The sequence below is a fragment of the Pteropus vampyrus genome, unplaced genomic scaffold (genome assembly GCF_000151845.1).
Source record: "Pteropus vampyrus isolate Shadow unplaced genomic scaffold, Pvam_2.0 Scaffold7, whole genome shotgun sequence".
Lineage (NCBI taxonomy): Eukaryota > Metazoa > Chordata > Mammalia > Chiroptera > Pteropodidae > Pteropus > Pteropus vampyrus.
Genome location: NW_011888788.1, coordinates 15,532,088 through 15,552,721, shown reverse-complemented (window position 1 = coordinate 15,552,721; position 20,634 = coordinate 15,532,088). Strand labels below are relative to the sequence as shown.

The 20,634-nt window shown below is 42.1% G+C and overlaps 1 protein-coding gene and 1 pseudogene across 8 annotated transcripts in view; both read right to left on the bottom strand.

The window, feature by feature from the left end:
* Window positions 1-20,634, bottom strand: part of CFAP61 (cilia and flagella associated protein 61) — a 296,212-nt gene that overhangs the window by 11,449 nt on the left and 264,129 nt on the right. The gene's annotated exons all lie outside the window — the stretch shown is intronic.
* LOC111747046 lies at window positions 8,666-8,784 on the bottom strand (annotated as a pseudogene).

The following is a 20,634-nucleotide window of genomic DNA, read 5'->3' as shown; positions in this document are numbered from 1 at the left end:
CTCTCTCCTCTTCATTGTCTGCTTCAAAGAAGGAGTTCTGGGGAAACCTTACTGCCCTTAGGGTCACAATGCTGCCCACCCTAGGTTCTGGCCCACCATCTAATGCCCACATTTTCACAGCCTCTGTTCATGAAGCCAAGCACAGATGGCTAGAGAAGTAAGTGGCCCTTAATCTTCTGAAAATATAGCTGCTAAGCCTGTATGCACAGTGGGGGTCAACAGGAAGTTGGGTGTATTGCAAATTCTTTCTTTTGCTGGCTTTGAAACTCTCCATGGCCTCTCACACCAACATCCAGCAGAAATAGCAACTCGGTATTTGACGATTCCTCGTCTCATCATAGAATGTTAAACAGTTTGCATAGAGGCCTAGCAGACCTGAAATTGTATTTCTTTCACACTCCCCACCACTGCCTCCTGTGAAAAACATTTTGAGATCCTTGTCCAGAAGGTGACAATTTCTGTAGCAAACTGCTATCGATATTCCTGGAAGTTGTTGGTGGCAGTCATTTTTATTTACAAAATGGAAAGTGGTTTATAGCTCTTTATTTGGACTTTTTAAAAATTTTCAAGAAAGAACTTGGGTTCCATTAAAGCAAAAAGTGATGGTGAAATAGTACCCCTGAAATCAAACCAACAAGTTGACTTCTGAAGACTTGTTTTCAATTTTATTGCAGCTCCAGTGGTGGTCCCTAGAGACAATTTCCACAGGGTCATGAAATGATAACACTCCCACACCTGGGAGAGCTTGTGCATCGCCAAGAGGAGTGTGTAGGCTAACCTATCTGGAGAGCAGCTTCTTCACATCTGTCTGCAACATCAGATTGCTCACAGCCTGCCTTATGGATTAAGGTAAATATGTATAAAGTGACCCTTAGCCAGGAGTAAAACAAGGATTTCGGACTCTGTCAATCCCTAAGGCAGGAGTCCCATTGGAAGTTCTCTTATTCCAATTGCACCTTTGATCCGAAGACATTTAGAACTGAATGGGTTTTATGAAGAAAATGGCAGCAGATAATCCGCAGTCTCCAAGGTGCCCTTGACCTGCTCTGTTTAAAGGATTCAGGTCAGGCTCTTGAGGGGATGCAGAATTAGCAACATCTCCTGTCAGATAAAGTAGCCGCTATTTCTCAGGGAAGGTGTTAGATGTAAGATGTGGTGGGTACTGGTGAAAAGGAACTGTTTTCTCTGATTAAGAAAAATAATTGTACCAAAAATCTACCCAGTAAAGAGTCTTACTTGCAAGGTCCTCAGATGTCACAGAAACTACTTATTTTGGTAGTGATTTTTGAAAGGCTCACTGAACGACCTCGGAGTGGCCACTATGTGAGGACATCCTTTCTCCTTTATGTAACTCTTTGGGCTGTGACTGTCGGTCATTTACCACTCACAGCCCCAAAGTAGCCTGGCCTCCGTCCATAATTGACTTTTGTGCTCCCCAAGACCTTGCTTACTTCTAGAAAATCAACTTTTAAAAAATTAATAGATTTTATTTTCAAAGCAGTACAGAGTTATCCATACTCTCTCCTTCCCTCAGTTTCCCCTATTATTAATAGCTTGCATCAGTGTGGTGCATTTATTACAATTCATGAACCAATACTGATACATTACTCTTGATTAAAGTTTGCAGTATACACTTGGGTTCATTTGCTGTATCGAACATTCTACGGGTTTTGACAAACAAGTCATGTTATGTATCCGCCACTACAGGATTGTGTAGAATAGTTGCACTGCCCTAAAAATCCCCTGTGCCTCTCTCCCTTCCTCTGAACCCCTGGAAAGTTAACATTTTAGGAAACTGACTTTTATTAGAGAAAATGGAGCTGCGTACCAATTTTATAAATCATTTTAATAACTCTATAGTTTCCAGTATTTCTCTCAGAAATAAAGTAGTATCCTCCCCATGCAAAACACTATGCCTTTCAAATTTGCCAGTGGCCCCTACAAATAATGACTATGTGGCTTGAGCCTTTGGCTTTCTAAGGTGTTGGATTTGGGATCAGCTTAGAAAGAAAGCTATTCAAGTTTCTATAATGTGTAGGGGGTTATGATTTGGGGGAAAAATTTAAATGTAGGCATTTTAATTTACTTACTAAAAACCCACATGCTTTAGTTACCAAACCAAATACACATATGAAGCTGGGGTGAGGTGTGTTCATGGAGAATTTCAGAACCACACCCATTCAGGACAAGGAGGAAGCTGCATGTGGAAAGCCCTCATTGGCAAACCTTAGTCTCTCCTGTGGATGAGGCATCCTGACATCAGGGCTGTTGGGCCTGTCTCCTTCCAGCAGGTGCCGATGTATTTATTTATTCAACAGCAAAAAAATTTAATCCCATTGTGGAAAAAAAGGAAATGGGCTTGCATTATATTTCTTTTTTGACCCTGCATGGGAAGGACAACTTCAACCTCGATGGCAAGTGGCACCCAGCTGAGCATTTCCTATACTGGCTGCTTTAGTTACTCGGCAACTGCAATTCTGGAAAGCCATGGTCAGCTCCCTTTCCACACTAGCTGTGGATTGTGGACATCCCTCTGCCACACTGGGATGCCCTGGGCTGTGGAGGAGCTGACTGAGGCTGCATCAGGGCATACCTTCAGAGTCCATTTCTAGCTCACTCCAGATCTGCACCCCGACCTCCCACTGTTCCCTTTGCTGCCTCCTCCTGTGGAGGGTCTAAGAATCTTACCCCTCCCACCCCTCCAAATACCTTGCACCCTGGCTTTCCTGCAGTCTCTGCAGCTCAGAGGACCCTTTTCCAAGTTTACGTCTTTCCCTGTGCCATCCAATGTTCAAGTTCAACACAAACCTCCTCCTTGAAATTAACCCCTGGCTGAGTGATTCCATTCGCTTTCTCTGAACCATTTTCACTGCATGGGGCACTTCTGACCTTGAAAGAAAGTTAACCTGGTGCATATCTGGTTTTCTTACACACTGAGTGCTCTGGGTCCCCACAGCATCTGGCACAGGGCTGGTCCTCTCAAGACTGAACAAGCAGGTGGGGCCCGTGCTCTTGAAGAGGTGAAGGCAGGGGCCAGATTTGGGCTGCTCTCTCTCCTCTCTATGGAGAGCTTCTGCACCAGCTGCAGTGACCGAGCTTAGGGTCAGTGGGAGGGGTTTAGAGTGCCACGGAACCCTGTGGGCCTCCTCTGAATCATCCTGGAAATGTAGCAGCCTTCATTATTAAAATCAAAAGTACTCTGAGAGATGGGGGAAAAATGGCATAGATGATAGAGGCTTTGTTCGTCCCTCTTGCGATCAAATCAAAGTTGTGATCGAAACAGAGCAAACAGCAAGCAAAGTTGCCTAGGATCTAGATGAAGAGAAGCACTACAAGTAGGGAGAGAAATAATTAATCAACCTGCAATGGTAGAAGGTAGGAGGGGGTGAAGATGCGAGGCTGCTGGGCACCCAGCGGCTGAGTGGGACAGAGACTGCGGCAGTTGGAGCTGGCACCTGCAGACGCTCCTTAAAAGGGTCATGTCCAGGAGCAGGCTTTTGTGGTGATGGACCAGTGCCGGGTCAGCTGCACAGGGGCACCTGGGACTTACAGGGAGACACTGAGTTGTCAGAGCAAGGGCTAGAGGCGAGGCTCTCTCCTGGGCAGATGTGCTGGTGTTATGCATTGTTACTCTGTTGAGCCCTCCTCACTCCCAGTGTGTGGAAACAGCACCACCATAGCTGAGATGTCATCAAACTGGTTAACAGAGGTTGCTCTGCCCAAAGGATCCCCTGAAACTCTGCCTCACCCAACTCGTGGCCCCATCCGAGCCACATCCAATTGTGTCCTCAGCGAGTCTGGTGATCTTTGCTGAGCAGCGCCAAGATTCACACTGGTGATAGCTGGCCTCGGTTTCTGGTGTAACCTCTTGAGGCAACTATAAGCACGGCATCAGTGGATTGCTTGATGAATCTTAACAGGTGGCCCTGGAGGAGCACAGTCTGGGGCTAAAATTGGCCTGCAGCTGACCCATCTCAGGACTGTGCCACTGGACACCTACTACACAAAGCCATGCTAATAAGACTGGGACACATAGGAGCTTTGCTTAGTACATAGAAACAGATACAGAAAGGCAGCCAAAATGAGAAGACAAAGAAGCAGAAACCATGTGAGAGAACAGAACAGAGATCCAGGAATAATGGAGTCAAGCTGTCTAACAGATGCAGAGTTCAAAACACTGGTTATAAAGATGCTCAATGAACTTAGGGGAAGTGTAGATGAACTCAGTGAGAACTTTAACAAAGAGATAAAAAAAAAATAGAAATGGAAATTATAAAAGGGAACCAGTGAGAAAAGAAGAACACATTATCTGAGATGAAGAGTGTATTAGAGGGAATCAACAGAGTGGATGAAGAAGAAGATTGAACCACCGATATAGAAGATGGGGAAGCCAAGAACGCTCAATCAGAATGGCAAGAAAAAAGAAGCCAAGGCTATAATAATAATTTAAGGAGCCTAGGGGACACATGTAAAAACATCTGTGTCATAGGGGTACCTAAATGAAATCAAGAAGTTGAAGGGCTATTTGAAGAGATAATGATGGAAAAGTTCTCTAATCTGATGAAGGAAATAGACACACAACCCCAGGAAGCAGAGAGAGTCCCAAGAAAGAGGAAGCCAAAGAGGCCCACACCAAGACACATCATAATTAAATGCCAAAGTTTAAATACAGAGAGAGAATCTTAAAAGCAGCAAGAGAAAAGCAGTTAGTTACCTACAAGGGAGCACTCACAAGACTGGCAGCTGATTTCTCACAAGAAACTATACAGGACAGAAGGGCTTGGCACAAAATTTTCAACGTGATGAAAACTCAGGATCTTCAACCAAGAATACTTTATCTAGCAAAGCTATCATTTAGAATTGAAGGACAGATTAAGAGCTTCTCGGACAAAAATAAGCTAAAGGAATTTATCAACACTAAGCCAGTATTACAGAAAACATTGGAGAGACTTCTTTAAGAAGAAAGAACATGTATCAAAAATATGAATAAAGAATGGTAATAACTACATTCCTATCAACAAGTACCTCAAATAGAAAAGAATTAAGTGTTCTAACCAAAATACAGAGTAGCTGAATGGTTAAGAAAATAAGATCCTTACATATGCTGCCAAAAGAGTCTCACTTCAGATTAAAAGACACACACAGACTAAAAGGAAGGGGATTAAAAAAGATATTGCCTTGATGGACCTAGAGGGTATTGCACTGAATGAAATAAGTCAGATAAAGACAAATATCGCATGATTTCACGTACATGTGGAATCTAAAGAACAAAATCAACAACAACAACAACAAAAATAGAAACAAACTCATCGATACAGAGACTATTTTGAAGGTTTACTAGATGGGAGAGCGGTTGGAGGATAGTGAAAAAGGACAAAGGGATTAAGAAGTACAAATGGATAGTTACAAAATAGACATGGAGAAATAAAGTGTAGCATAAGGAAAATAGTTAATAATGTTGTAATAAATATGTAAGGGGAAAAAGGGATACTAGATTTAGTGGGGTGATCACTTCGTAAGTTATATAGATCTCTAATCACTATGCTGTACAACTGAAACTAACATATTGTATGCCAACTATAATTGAAAAAAAAAACTTGTTTGATTGTACAATGTAAATACGAGCAACTAATTGTCTACTATATTTCAATAAAGCTGGAAAAAATTAGAAATACTTTGAATTTAACCAGACTCATTTTGAAATTGATTACAACATTGAGTCAAATGAAGATAATATCCTTTCGATATAGGAATGTTAGAAAGAAGTTTTATTTTAAGAAAAGTTTTAGGTCTAATTTCTCTTCCTCCCAAACTGTGCTTTGGTTTCTTTCCTTCTCCGTAGAAAGAAGAACATTTGGAATTCTTGCCGGCTAGGGGGCAGGTCTGCGTTAACGGCCCCAAGTGCTATGGATGACCAGCATTAGTGAGGAGCTTTCGGGAAATTTATATTTATACGAATATTGTGACTTAAAAAAAAAACTAGAAAATATTAACTCATTTCTCAATTGATATTCAAAAAGGGAAGACTAACCAGAGCCACTAAGTAACCCACAGAGCTGGTCGCCTAGAAGACTTCCGGGGAGAATGTCAAGTAAGAACACAGCCACAACAGGATTTCTAAGTGGTTCTGCAGATTTGGGTATTAACATCACAAAGTCATTTCTACACAGCTGTGAGAAAAAATTTACACAAATTATCCAGGGTCCAAACAGAAGATATTACTGTCTCTGTTCATTTTGTCAGTGGCTGGCCTGGGTTTTTTTTTTTAGAGCACTTAAATTCTTTACCACTTCCGCAAATAATACACTTTTCTCAGAAGGTCTGGGAAATGTCTACTCATGGAACTGAATTAACCATTTCTGGTCGATATGGTCCAATCATTAAGCAATTGATCAGATTTCACCAGAGCTTATCCTCATCTGGTCATTTGGCCTCTTGTATTGACAAAATCGTATCGTCTGAGAGAGGATCTGGTAACTAGCTTAGCCATTGGTCATGCTGAAGACTGAGAAAAGCAAATTGACAAGACACACTGGAAGAAGCTGCATTCACTGGCCTTAGAAAAAAATATAGCATGTCTAAGGGAAAAGAAAAGTGTCGTTCTTTCAAACTTTGGATCTTAACGCCAAGGCCAAGGCCCTTCTGGCAGGCAGATGGGAAAGGAGAGTTGCAGAAAAGCAAAGGTGGGTTCCCCAGTGTCCAAATAGTTCAACCGGAAATTGCCAAACTACTCAACAGTTAGGAACAAGGAGGTGACTGGGCAGAGAAGAAACACATCTCTTTCTCCAAAATCTTTATTTAGATCTTTTTTCAAATGAAAAGCGTTCTAGTTTTCTCTTGTGACAACAGTCATCTTCTGCTTTTAGACCTGCTTTTAGAGCTGGAGAGGGTCTCCAGCTGCCACTCACATGTGCACAGAGGTTTGTTCGAGCTGGAAATGTGCCTAAGAGTTGCCTTTACTCCTGGTGGGGGAACTGCAGTTGGGTGGCGTGCAGAATTGCCTTCGAGAATAAGGTTCTCACTATACATCTCCTTTCTTTTACTAACAGCATGTTAGATTCATGGCAGAGGACAGAATTCTCCTACAATACCCAGTTGTAGGTTATACTCAAGGGTGAGTCTCAGCCTTGTGGTCCAGTGGGCTGGAGTGTGGCTGCTGGACTTGTCTCTCCTGTGTACATTCTGATATGCAGAAGGTAGGAAGTGATAAACGTCATGGTATGTAATCAGAGGGCCAGGTATGACCTACAGACGTGTTTGCTTTAGCCTGAATAACATATGGAAATTGGATTTCTGTCCTTTTTTTTAAAAAAATCAGATTTGGCAATGCTGGGTCCTCATTGTTATGTGGCAGCAATTAGATCAATTGATGTCCCCTGTGGTTTATCATTGTCATCTCCCAGCGTAAGTGGGACACAGTGGACATGTGGGTCTGCCAAGCCTGGTTAAGGGGTTTGGGTGAGATGGAGGCAAGTTTAGAAGTGATAGAGAAACTTATGCTGGCATAGCACAGAAGGGCTGCAAGGAGTATACCTCCAGAAGACCGAAAGCAAGAGTGTGACTCAGCAGGAATGAAACTGTGGTCCAGTCGACCTCAGTTCTTTGTTCTTTCTGTCACAGGATGCTTGAGCCCACCCCTTTTGGGCTTGTGTTTGCCAAACTTCAGTCACGTGGGAACCCATTAATTTTTGCACAGACTACAAATTTCCTTTTGATTAATTTGCCTTTTTTAAAATTAAAATAAACTGAAATAACTATTTCTACCTTGTCCTAAGCAATAATATCTGCAAAATCACAGATCTGATGTGCTGGTTACACTTATTTTTTACTCTTATTAAAATTATGCCATAATTAGTAAGATGTGTGGCTCTACAGCCTAAGGAATCGTGCATACCACCTGACAGATGGTTACTACACTCTGGGACACATCATTTGCTATTATGGTTTGATGCTGGAGCTGTTGTAATCATCTGGGGATACAAACTCACAGACACTATGGTAAATAGTTTCTGTGCACTATCTCACTTCATCCTAATTCTGTTTTCTAAAGTGGGACTTGCTGTTCCATTTTAAAGATGAGGAAATAGATTCAGAGAGGTTAAATGACTTGTCCAAGGTCACACAGCTAACACACTGAACAGGATCTTAACTGTAATTCTGTGTGCCCTGAAAGTTCATGCTCTGATTTTGAAACAACTGCCCAACCAAATCTCATTTCCTTAGGCTCATTTCTGATCCTTTCTAGCAACTTTCTGAATCACCCCAGTTTCCTTGGTTTCCCCTGCATTAGCTAAGATTAGATTTGATTGTAGTTATAGACAATTTCAAAAAAAAAAAAACTGTGGCTTTAAAAAGGCATAGGTGTACTTTTTTTCATATAAAGCAAGTCTAGGTGGGGTGTCCAAGGATGGCATGGTAGTTCCATGGACATTGGATCACAGCACTATCAATAGGGCTCTGGGCCTCATGGTGCAAAATGACTGCTTAGCTCCAGCCATCATGTACATGTTCTTGGTTGGGGAAAGGGAAAAAGAGGGCCCTTTCTCTCTCTCTCTCTCTCTCTCTCTCTCTCTCTCTCTCTCTCTTTTTGGTGAGGCAACTCTTAGTTGACCTTACAGATTGCAAGGACCTTGTCTGCTTACAATCCCTTACTTTTCATTTTTCACACCTACAGCACCTGGTCTTCCTAGGTGGTCTCTCATCCAAGTACTAACCAGGCCCAACCCTGCTTAACTTCTGAGATCAGATGGGATGGGTCTTGTTCAGGGTGGCATGGCCATAGGGCCCTTCTCTTCTCTTTCAGGGAGAATTCCTAGAAGTCTCACACAGCACCTCTACTTAAATCTTACTGGTCAAAGGTTGTTCATATAGCTTCTTTGGCTGCAGGAGAGGCTGGGAATCATTGTCACTTATTTTAGGTACAATGTAACATCCTATAAATCAGGATACAGTTTCTGAAGAGGAAATGAGAATGGATAGTGTATCTATTATGATACTCAATAGACTCCATAGCACAGCATCTACTTTTTACAAAAATCTTTTCTTAAAGTTAAATTTACAAAAATTGAGAGAATGTATTTAGTTGAAATCCTCAGAACTTCGTATCTATTACTCTAGATTCAAACCTGTACTCAAATTAAATATTCTGGGGGGCGGGGAAGGGGGAGGAATTCATGCAAAATATTTTCCATATGTGTCAGCCACCTCAAAGTCCCAGTGTCCTCAGAGGCCTACAATGGCCTGAGTTGGCTTAAATACAGATGAGAACAGGGAGCAATTTGTGCTGACACTGTAATGCATTCTGGTCATTTTATTCTGCCTATGGAAAAAGTAGATTCATGCATTTCAGTACAGTTTTCAAAAATAAGAATAAGAACAAATAAGTATTTCCAGTTAACCCTAGGTTTGTTTGGAAATTAAATTACACGTTTCTGGGGCAGTGGAGTTTACTCAGGGATGCCACATGTTACATGAGCAGATGCAGCCCTGTGACACACTGTAACAAAACAACCCTGGAGACTGAAATGGAAGTTTGATTGTGAATATTTCCTATCCAACTTGAATTTGCAAGCATCTCTATCTAGTCGATTTATTGTTTGGGAGCAGGGAGACCTAAGGTTACTAAGATTAATGATTTTGAAAGCAAATCTAACTAGTTATTTGAGAAAACAGTTTTCATTGTCACCTGCTAAAGATCTAGATAACACAGAAAAACAAGTTTCCTCTGGATATAATTCAGCTATGGTTTTGTTGTCAAAATCTAGAATTGGCCTCAACAGACAATGGATGTTTAATGCTCTGAGGAAAGATGGCTTATTACGCACGGCATTAAAACCAAAATGCTAATCTTTGATAGAAGTCACAGTCTTCTGAGTGGCTTGTAAACAGCCTCTCCCTTACTGCTGGTCCTCTTATCATGGATCTAGAGAGGTGGCATCTGTCCAGTCACCCTGGTGTACCCAGAAACCCAGAAGCTAATACTGCTGAATGCCTGGTGTCTCAATGAGCACCGGGTGCCCTGTCTGGTCTCAGAGGTGCTGGGAGACATAGCCTTGAACAGCTTTCTCTGCTCAGAGAATAGAGGCTATTGTCTGCTGGAGGCCACTGGAACTGGCCTGTTCGTCTACGGGCTGGACATACCCAAAACTGTCTCCAGTGGAAGATCCTAACCAGCCCACAGGCCCTGGTCCCCCCACTCTGAGGTGGGAAGGCCGTGCTCGCTCTCATGCATGAGTTGTTCTCAGGCTCCTGGAGTCTGTAAGAAGTCAGAATCTCAGAGCACAGTTGTCCTGAATCAGTGTCGGCACCTAGACGGTGCTGGGGACGGAGCATAGACTGTGTGCCACCACTGCCACTTGAGTCTTGGCTTTCAGAAACACTGTCCTTAAGAGGATCATCTGAAAGATCTGTCTGTTGTTCATTTGTTTTTCTGAATCTCAGATACTTAGCCCAGGAAAAACTGTGCTTCGCCTTAGAAAATAGAATACATTTATCTTATGAAACTTACGAATCTGGCCACTGATAATATTACTCTACTTGCTTTGACCTCGAAGGAACTCAGGGCCAACTGTGTGAATTTACTAAAGACTTGTGCTGGAATACGTGGTCTCCCCACCTTGGCTCAGCTTCATGTTGTTGTCCTGCCCTTATTCTCCATTTACTGATGGCTCTTTTTCTCCCAGCTCTGCCACTTGTTAGCTTATCTAATCTTGAGCTAGTTAGCTTTAACCTCTCCCTGCCTCATCCTTCATAGCTGTAAAGTAAGGATAATGATGGTCCTTACCTCAAAGAGTTACCTTACTATCAGAGTTTGAGGAGACACTGTAGGAACAAGGTTTGCCTTAATGCCAGGCACAGAGGAAGCTCTCCATGTGTATTGTGTTACTATTATTATTGTTGTTGTTCTTAATTATCCTATTTATGTATTTGTGTAAGCTGCCTCAGATCCTTTCTGGTGTGAATCAGGGACTAAATCAATTATTAAAATAAACACACTTTGTTTGCTGTTTAACTGAGATAAAGACTTTCTTCGGTACAACTGCAATGTTTGTCCTCAGGAACTGCTTTTCCCACATTCAGGGGTGTCTGCATAAATTAACTTAGCTGCAATAAAGGTAAGAGGGACAGCATAACAAGCCTTCATGAAGTTCTGTCGTGTATTAAAGTTCTATGGAAATCAATAAACATTATATAGGAATAAACGGAGGTGTCTTTTTTTGTCTGAATTAATGAAGATTAAAATGATCAAATGGAGTTCTTTTTGCCTGCTTAATTTGAGACAGGAGCCAATTAAGTCAAACCCACTTGTGCATGGCACGCACTGAGAGAACGGTAGGGAAAACCTGCTGGGGCTAAGGTGCGGGCGTCCCGAGGCTCGGCTGGCCTGGATTTTCTTCTGACCTGTAGACTTTCTACTTGACTTGCCAGAGCTTGTGCACACCAATCTTCTTGCAGAAACAGCATAATTTTTACATACTTAATTTTGTTTCTATTTAAGTTTACCAATTAAGGCACAGGCATGGACGCTGTCCGCCCAGTGGGGACTGGGGTCCGCGCCTGGACCTGGTGTGGGAGCACGGCGGACGGGTCTCTGCTCTCTTGCTCCACGTTTCTGCCCTTTTATTCCATCTGCGGTATTTCCTTGCACATTGCTGTTTTATTAGGAGCTGCATTAATTGAATTTGTACGATAAATCTAGAGCCCTGGAAGTTGTCCAGCTATTTACATTGATTTGTTACATAAATTCAGGACTAAGAGTATGAGGCGGGTTAGCATTTAATTCTGTAGAGAAAGGAAAGCTCTTAGTGCTTCAGCTTCCCTTCCTGTGTCCCTCTCCTCTTATTCTGCGTCTCTCTTCATAGAAAGCACAACCATTTTCCTTTAATTAGGCTGTGGAGAGCACAGGCTAGCATTAGGCCACTCAGCCACTCAGCCACGCTCACAGCCATGGCCATTTCCTATCTATTTTCTGAAGGAAAAGGAAAAAAAAGTGTACATATGCACATATAAACCCCCACAAGTTGGGGGACAAAGGAACCAGGTAGAATCACCTTTTGTGAGACTGAGGCCACAAAAACTAGCAAACCTCAGAAAGCAAGATATGTTGTTGCTTCATTGTTCCTTTGGCTAAATTAATTGCTTTTTAAATTTTAAAAAGGTGCTAATATCATTCACTAGTACAGAATATATACAGCATGTTTAATCTATGTTTACAATAATACATGTTTGAAATAATTCCCTTTTATAGTAAGTTTTTCTAATTAATGTGTATTTTTACAGATATAACAACAAACTACAAACTGTTTCTTCACTTTCTTTGTCACTCTTATGTTTTCAGGTTTGTAGTTTTTAAAAATCAAGTATTAAAATTCAACTAACATATTCCTAGTTCTTACTTCCCAAACACAATGATAAGGGCAATAGATTATAAGGCACAGAATAGTACAGGAATCCATAACTCCACATTGATACAGATAAATGAATAAACAAATAAACAGAGAATAGAGGACAACTCTTCCTTATAGTAGAAAGTTAAGTAATAAATGTAGAATGAATGATGGAGTTAGAAAATCACCTTTGGCAAACAACACAGTAATAATTGTTTCAGGCAAGAATTGTTTATAAATGCTAAAATTAGTGGAAAAAAGAATGATAAAAAATAGGATATTTAAATAGTCTCGAAGTGTCACTAAATTATTATGAAGGTAAAAATACTACATTTCCATCAGAGAAACCTGCAGCCTCTACTCTAACCAAGTGACTGGTTCTGTGGTTCCTGCCAAGAAAGCATAACCTGACATGAATAATGAGGAAACATCAGACAAACCCAAACTGTTAGACATTCTATAAAATAACTGGCCTGTATTCTTCACAAGTGAAAGCTCATGAAAGTAGAAGGCTGAGGAACCGTCCCAGATTGGAGACGGTTAAGGAGACACGACAACTCATTGCAATGTGGGATCTTGGATGGATCTTGGACCAGAGGATGGGGCATTAGTGGGACAATTAGCGAAATGTATTTACTGAATGTCTACCATGAGAGATATTCCAAATACAAAGACAAATAAACCATGGGTCCTACACCCATAGGCTCTCTAATAAGAAGAGACAGTTGACATAAAGAAATAATTATAATACTGGGCAATGAGTGCCGTAATCAAGCATGGACAAGTTCCAGCAATAACCCGCAGGGAGCTGATTATAGAAACATGGAGGAGGATTTCTTTAAGCATCAAGAAGGAGATGATGTTTGCCAAGGGTATTCCAGACAGAAGGAACAGCATGGAGAAATGTGGAGGCACAAGCTGTACAGGGAATTCTGGGGACAACAAATGGTTTGTGGCTCTGGCATCCAGTTGGATACGATGTGAGAGGTGGTAGTTGGGGTTAGATTCTAGTGCTTGTCTGTGATTCCTGGACTTTATCTCTTAAGTGATAAAGAGCCATGGAAAGGTTTTAAACAACTGAGTGATGCGGTCACAATATTTATGCTTTAGAACATCTAGACTAGAATGGGATGAGGCCAGAAGCAAAGGAACTTGCTGAACACAGGGCCTCAAGAGAGAAGGGGTGGCCCAAAACAGACATGACAAGAGGATTGAAAACAAAACTTGAGAAACAGCATTATTTCTTGGGGGCTGGTGGGATCAAGGAGCAGAGCGAGGAGCTGGAGCAAAGCATCATCAGAAGTGACCAGGAATACAGGAGAGCGGGAAACAATTTGTTGATTTCCATCCGCCAAAGACCCCCAGGAGCCTCGGTGGCAAAGCCAAGTCAGGTTCAGGTAGTTGCTGCAGCAGGGTAGCGATGCCCTGAGGGGTGCCTTGATAAGAGGGAGCTGAGAGAGGCTAATTACAGGGCCTGGGCTTGGGCAGTGTGGTTCTAAAGAGTGTTAAGGTGAAGGACGGCAGATCTGTTCTTAGGCAGCAGGGGTAATCTGGTGCCTGACTAATTTTGATACTGTAAAAGCAGGTGACCAAGATGAGAAAGGATTAGACCGTGGCCAACACCACCAGCTGCTCCTTAGAGAGGAAGCTCTAGGATCCCTCCCTTGCAAACACCCCAGCTCCCTCCGTTTAACCCACTTTCTGCTTACTCCCCGGCCCTGCACCCAAGATGCTGAATATGGATGGAAAGGAAATCACACAACCACGCTGCCTGGCCTCATTTCACATTTATCCTCGCAGGTCTCTAATGTGCGCGCAACACTGCCTGCCGATCCCAAACATTTCCCTGGTGAATCACTTTTTTTGTTCTCTGAGGTGACTTTTTCTCTCTCCTCAAGCATTCAATACCTTTCTGCTTTTCTCTCCTCTCAGCAGATGACCCTGCCTCATGCTTTATTAATGAAACAGAAACAGTCGAACTGCCATATCTTTCGCCCCTAAATATCCCAAAGTGCCTGATTCTCTCCCGTGACTCTGCCTCTATGGCTGTTATGATAGAAAAGTTGTCCCTGCTCTGCCATTATCCCTCTCTCTTCTGCATCATTTATTTGCTTACGAAGACTTGCCTTCTCTCCTCTTTGACAAACCCTCTCGACTCCAATTCCTCCCTCCAAAGTATTTTTCAGTTTTCTATTCCACTTCACAGAACACTCCTCAAAATTTACCTCTCTGCTGCATTTCCAGATCCTCGGGTTATGTTCTCTTCTTGAACTATTTCCAGCCCCCACCTCCTCTGAAGCAGCTCTGATCAAAGCCAAAAGCTGTAACCAATTCTCTGTCCTCAACTGACTCAGCCCCTCGGTGGAATCTGACACAGCTGACTACTGCTTCACCCTGGAAGTGCTTTCTACTCTTAGCTTCCAGAAACCCCACATCGTGTTCTACTTTCTGAGCTGCATCTTCTGCTGGATATCGAAGTATTGGCCCTTTTCTCTGCTCTGAAGACACCTTTCCCTCGGTGCTCATGGAAGGACAGGGAGACCGGAAGCCTGGACCAGAGGAGGCTCTGGATGTTTCCCTGTACAAGTGCTCTATTGAGGAGGGCTCTCAGGAGAAGGGAGGTGAGGGAAGCCGGTGGGGGAGGGGAGGGGCGAGCAAGGGAAGGAGCTGAGCAAGAACGGGTTTGAACTGGAGCCTGGTTTCAGCCTGGGGCCAGGGGGAGCTCTGGAGTGGGAGTCGCACCACAGAGTTGTGTGCACCTTGAGGCACAGGGCCTTCCATAGCAATGTCCGTCATTGCTGTGGGTATCTTGGGAACAGATAAAGTGTAACCTTCTGGGCAAGATGGCTCCTTGCTCTTTACCTCAAGGGGGCAGCTGTGAGTTATAAGACAACATTGACACACCCGGGGGATGGTGGTGCTGAATTGGTTAAGGGAGTGAGGTGGGGCACTCAGTGCTCACTACTGAGGTGGAATCATAGTTCTGTTTGGCCAAGTTAAGTTTGAGAGTCAAGTGAGCAGTTGGATATTTTGCCAGAGCATATAGCAAGTCTTGCACACTTTGCTGCTAAAATACCTCGCAAATCTGACCACTTCAACCTGTATCCATGTAGTCCAAATCACCATCTCACTAGGGATAATGGCAATAGCTCCCTAAGAGCTACTACAGTCCATTCTCCATGGAAGCTGCAGTGAACTTAAAACATAAATTGGTATGTTACTGCCCTTGACATGTGAAAACAAGTATCTAAAGCCCAAACCTCCACCTACGAAGATCTAAATGATGCGATTCCTCTGACCTTTATTCATTCTGCTACAGCCACACTGGCTTCCTCTTGTTCCTCAGACAAACCAAGATTTCTCCCACTTTGAGATCTCTGCACCTGCTGGTCCCTCTGGCTGGACTCCTTTCCTCCCAGATTTGGCATGCCTGGCTGTGTCCTATCATCCAGGATTTGGCTCGGATATTTCTTCCTTAGAGCTTCTGCTCCACCCACCCTAACTCCTGCCCTGTCCTGCTTTATCACATTTTCTTTTTATGTTAATTGAGAAATAATTGACATACATCACTGTAAAAGTTTAAGGTGTACAGTCTGATGTTTAATTTACATATATAGTGAAATGATTATCACAATAGGTTTAGCTAACATCCATCATCTCATACAGATACAATACAAAGAAAAGAAAGAAAAGGAAAAAAAATTTTCTCCTTGTGATGAGAACTCTTATGATTTCCTCTGTTAACAACTTTCCCGTACATCACACAGCAGTGTTAGCTGCAGTCATCATGTTGCACATCACATCCCTGGGACTTATTTATCTGATATCTGGAATTTTGTACCTTTGACGACCTTCCTCCAATTCTCCCCTCCCCCACAATTTTAAAGGATAATTTAGGCTGTCTTGATCAAAATGTAAATGTACACACCCATTGATCCAGAAATTCCACTGATGCACACGAATAAATACATTCAATAAAAACATTATTTACGATAATAGGAAAACACTGGAAATAACCTAAATGTTCATTAAGGAAAATAGTTAACTGGGATTTAACCATTCTATGAAACAGAAAGAAGCCATTAAAAAGAATGAGATCTATGTATACGGACACAGAAAAATCTTCAATATGTATTAAGCAAAAAAGAAAAATGAAGAAAAATATGTACGGTATATTTGAGAAACACATTCACATATCTAGAATGTGTTGGGGAGAGTGAAAGGACAGGGAAACACTCATTTGGGATGGTAGAATTTTTTTAAACTGGCATTTAAAATTTTCTTTCTTTACTATTTAATTCTAAGTTTTGTGAAAGAAGGAAGCCTATCTTTCTTGTTGGTGACCGTGTCCCACGTATCCAGAACACTGATGTTCAATAAATACACACTGAATGAATAAGAATTAATAACACTCAAAAAACTGTAATGAAAATAATCAGGAATATGCCAAAAAAAGATGGACCATTGAAGATGTTTATTACAGTGTTAATTATCAGAACAGGAAGTCAGAAGCAACTTGATTAAGTAAGGGACACTGGTATAGTAGAACCCTCTTCAGTCATTAAAAGATCTTGTCGTTTACTATCTCAAGAAATGAAAAAGTGTTCAGAACCTCCTAATAAGCCAAAATAGAGAGCTATGGGCTCAGCATGTAAAAATATTATTAAATATGTAAATATTTATATATTCAGAGAAAAAAATATTGCAGGAACACACACCAAAAATTTTGTAATGATTGTATCTGGGTAATTACTTATGGCTAACTATTGGTTTCTTCTTTGCAATTCTGTTTTATACCCCTACCCTCTCTGGGTCATGCGATGATTATAAATTACTTTTGTAAATAGAAATGATAAAATCTTATATTTTATAATTTGTAAAAAATTATATCTAGAGAAATATAGCTTTGCAGTTTATGTGTTGAAAGGTTTCTTTCTGGATGCCTTTGGAAGCAGCTCCTGACTTAGGGATATTGGTTCTGTGTATTTGACTATAACACAATTTGTCTTTCATATTTTAGCCATCGATACCCCTAAACTCTTTTCTTTCTATTCACCCATTTCTCTCACCCCCTCCCTCCACCTCTGGCAACCACCAATCTGATCTCTGTATCTATGAGGTGTGTGTGTGTATATCTATCTATCTATCTATCTATCTATCTATCTATCTATCTATCTATCTATCTATCATCTATCTATCTATCTATCTATCTATCTATCATCTATCTATCTATCTATATCTATCATCTAATCTATTGAATGAAAGAGTATAAGCCCCACTGGCCACCAAAACCAGGTGATGTAGAGGTGTCCCTTGGCAGCAGTCACAAAAATTAGGACACCAGACAGGAGTATAAGCTCCTCTCTGGGTGACACCGATGATTACCGTCTCAAGGGACCAGGCATGCAAGCTGCCCTGGCCTCCAGAGCCAGGTGATCAAGAGGCACCATCTAGGTGGTAGCCACAAAAATCAGGGCACTAGACACATAAAAACTCCCTTCCAGGAGATACTAGTGTGCTCTGGAAGGTGGCAAAGGGAGAGCTTGAAGAGTGTACCTGCCAGTCTCCATCTCTGGAGAGTGTTCCAGTAGGCTCTTAGATATGTGTGTTAAAGTAGATGCCTGCCCCTCAGGCCGACACATTACTATAAGCAGGTGAGCCTCCTTTAAGTCTGGGTGCCATTGGCTACCTCTGAGCTGGGCCCTGGGGTGGGCAAGTCTGAGGGCATGGGCCCTTTGAGAGTGATTTCTCAGATCAATAGAGTCTTGTGGGTCTCAGGAAGTGAGCCACGCTGGCTTTCAAAGTTAGATGTTTTGAAGGCTAATCTTGCAAGTACATGTCTTAAAAGTTATGAGGCCCGATGTGGGGTTTGAATCCTTCACTCTTCAGGGAGAAGCTCCGGGTTTTGAGTTCCCCCTGGTTGTAGGATGCCATGCCAGTGATGAGGTTTATGGCAAGACTGTGTTTCAGCCTCTCCTACCTACATAGATGCAATTTTTTTTTTCTCATTTGTCAGATGTGTAGTTGTCATTCAGCAGCCTTTAGGTTTTTAAGAGGAAACTGTTCCATGTGTAGCTGTAGAGTCAGTGTGTCCATGGGAGTAGGTAAATTTAGAATCTTCCTATGTCACCATCTAGAACCGGAAGTATTATTTGGTTTTGTACATTTGAATTCCACACTTGTTTTCAGGAATAAATTGTGTTTTAAAGTAGGGGACAGTCTGTATTTCTTGTCCTCTTTTTAGTGCCTCTTTAGTAACCTGGGATATTTTGTTACTGCTTCCTCCCCTTCTTTTCGAAAGAAGAAGATAACAATAACTCTTGTTAGTTCCTTTTACACTTACGATGATATGAGATCCATTTATTTACCAGAGCCTTCTTTAGGTGACAGGCGTTTCTGTAGTTCTCTGTCTCTGAGCTCTAAAGAGAGATGTGGATAATCTGGAAAGTATACCAGTTCAAACCAGAATCCTCTCCTAGTTGAGGTTTCAGTGATAAGAAGTTGGGTGGCACATAGTTAACCGGCATTGCGGCTGGACCTGAGGGGAGGGAGCTTTGTCTGGGGTGGTGAACACTGGTTATAGCTGTGTAATCACATTATTAACGGCTATCTGATATCGAAAACAAAGTCATTATTATGATACTTTAACAGTCTCAAGGCTGAAAACCACTCACAATCTAATTCAATAAATAAGCTACTTAAGTATAGAAAGTCACAAGGAAGAACAGGTTTTGTGTCATATTAGCAAATTTGATTTTCATTAATGCAAGATGAATGTCTTCTATAAAACACTTTCATATCATATTAATGACATGATAGCAAACAGCATTCATAGGTTGCTAGGCAACACGAGGACACTCTAATGATCTCTTCTGTACTCGAGAGGCCACAGAGGGAAAATGCCAGAGCTCTGAGGATATTTCCCATTGCTTGGCAATTGTTTCTGCTGGAAGACCACTGTGGTGGTGGGAGAGAAGAGAATTAATGATACCTTTTACCAAAGCAAATACACCTCTTCACTCTTCCCTCCTTTTCATTGGCTTACTATGTGGGAGAGCAAAAACTGAGAAGTGGGCTTAAATATGAGAGGTCAAGAGGTCTCAGTTCTTCCCTCTGCTTAGGTAGGCAGCAGGCTTCTGTGAAACCAGGGCAGAAAATGTAGTGGACACCTGGAGGGTTGTTTGTCAAGCCATAGTTTGCTGGAATCTGCTCCACTCCTTGCCATCCCTACCTCCTTGCTGGGTAGGTCCCCAGCAGTCATGCTGTGACCATGATTCCATGAAACAAGAAGAGTCATCGGACCTGATCATTTCAGTTACATATTGATGTGCAACAACCATCCACAAACTTAGCGGCACAGAGCAACAGCCATTTTACTGTGGTCGCAATGGCTTGGCTCTGCTCTGTGTCTGCAGGTGGGAAGATGAATGGTTGGCCACTCAGACGACTGGGCCTGGAATCATCTGAAGGCTTTTTTTTGCTCACATGACTGGCACCTGGGCTGGGATGACTTAAAGGCTTGGCTCAGATGGAACTTTTGCTAGACTGTCTACATGGTCTTTCTCCATAGCTTAGGCTTCCTCACAGACCGGCAGCCTCAGGATGGTTGGACTTCTTGTACAACAGATCAGGACTCTAAGAGTGAATGTTCCACAAAAAAGCTGGAAACTGTGTGACCTTCTGTAACTCAGCCTCAGAAATCAGATGGCCTCACTTCTGCCATATGCTGTTGGTCCAAGCCATTACAAGCTTGCCCAGATTCAAGGGACAGGAACATAGACCTCACCCTCTCTGTGGAAGGAGTGCCAAATAATTTGCAGTCATAGTGTGAAATTGCCATACCAAGCCATGCCAATCAGTCACTCTCCAGGAAATCTGGAGTTGCATCTGGTAAATTTCTGTGGATTTTGGGATTTATAACATGTAAACATGGAAGTTGAGGGGCAAGCCGAGAAAGCCAGTATGCAGAGAGAAAGAAGAAGCTACTGCTTGGTTTCTAGCTGCCTCGTCCTTCCTGACTCTGGTTCCTTCCCAAGGCCCAGCTGTATCTGGACACCCAGCTGTATCTGCCCTTTGAGATACAACCATGAATCCTTAAAATGAATTCTCCTTTTTGGATTAAATCTATCTTGGCTGGTTTCTTCTGCTTGCAACCAATGAGTCCTAAATAATTCAGAGATGATCAGCTGATTTTTCAAGTGATTACTGACATAAATGTGATTGCTGATCTATATGATATAAATTCTTA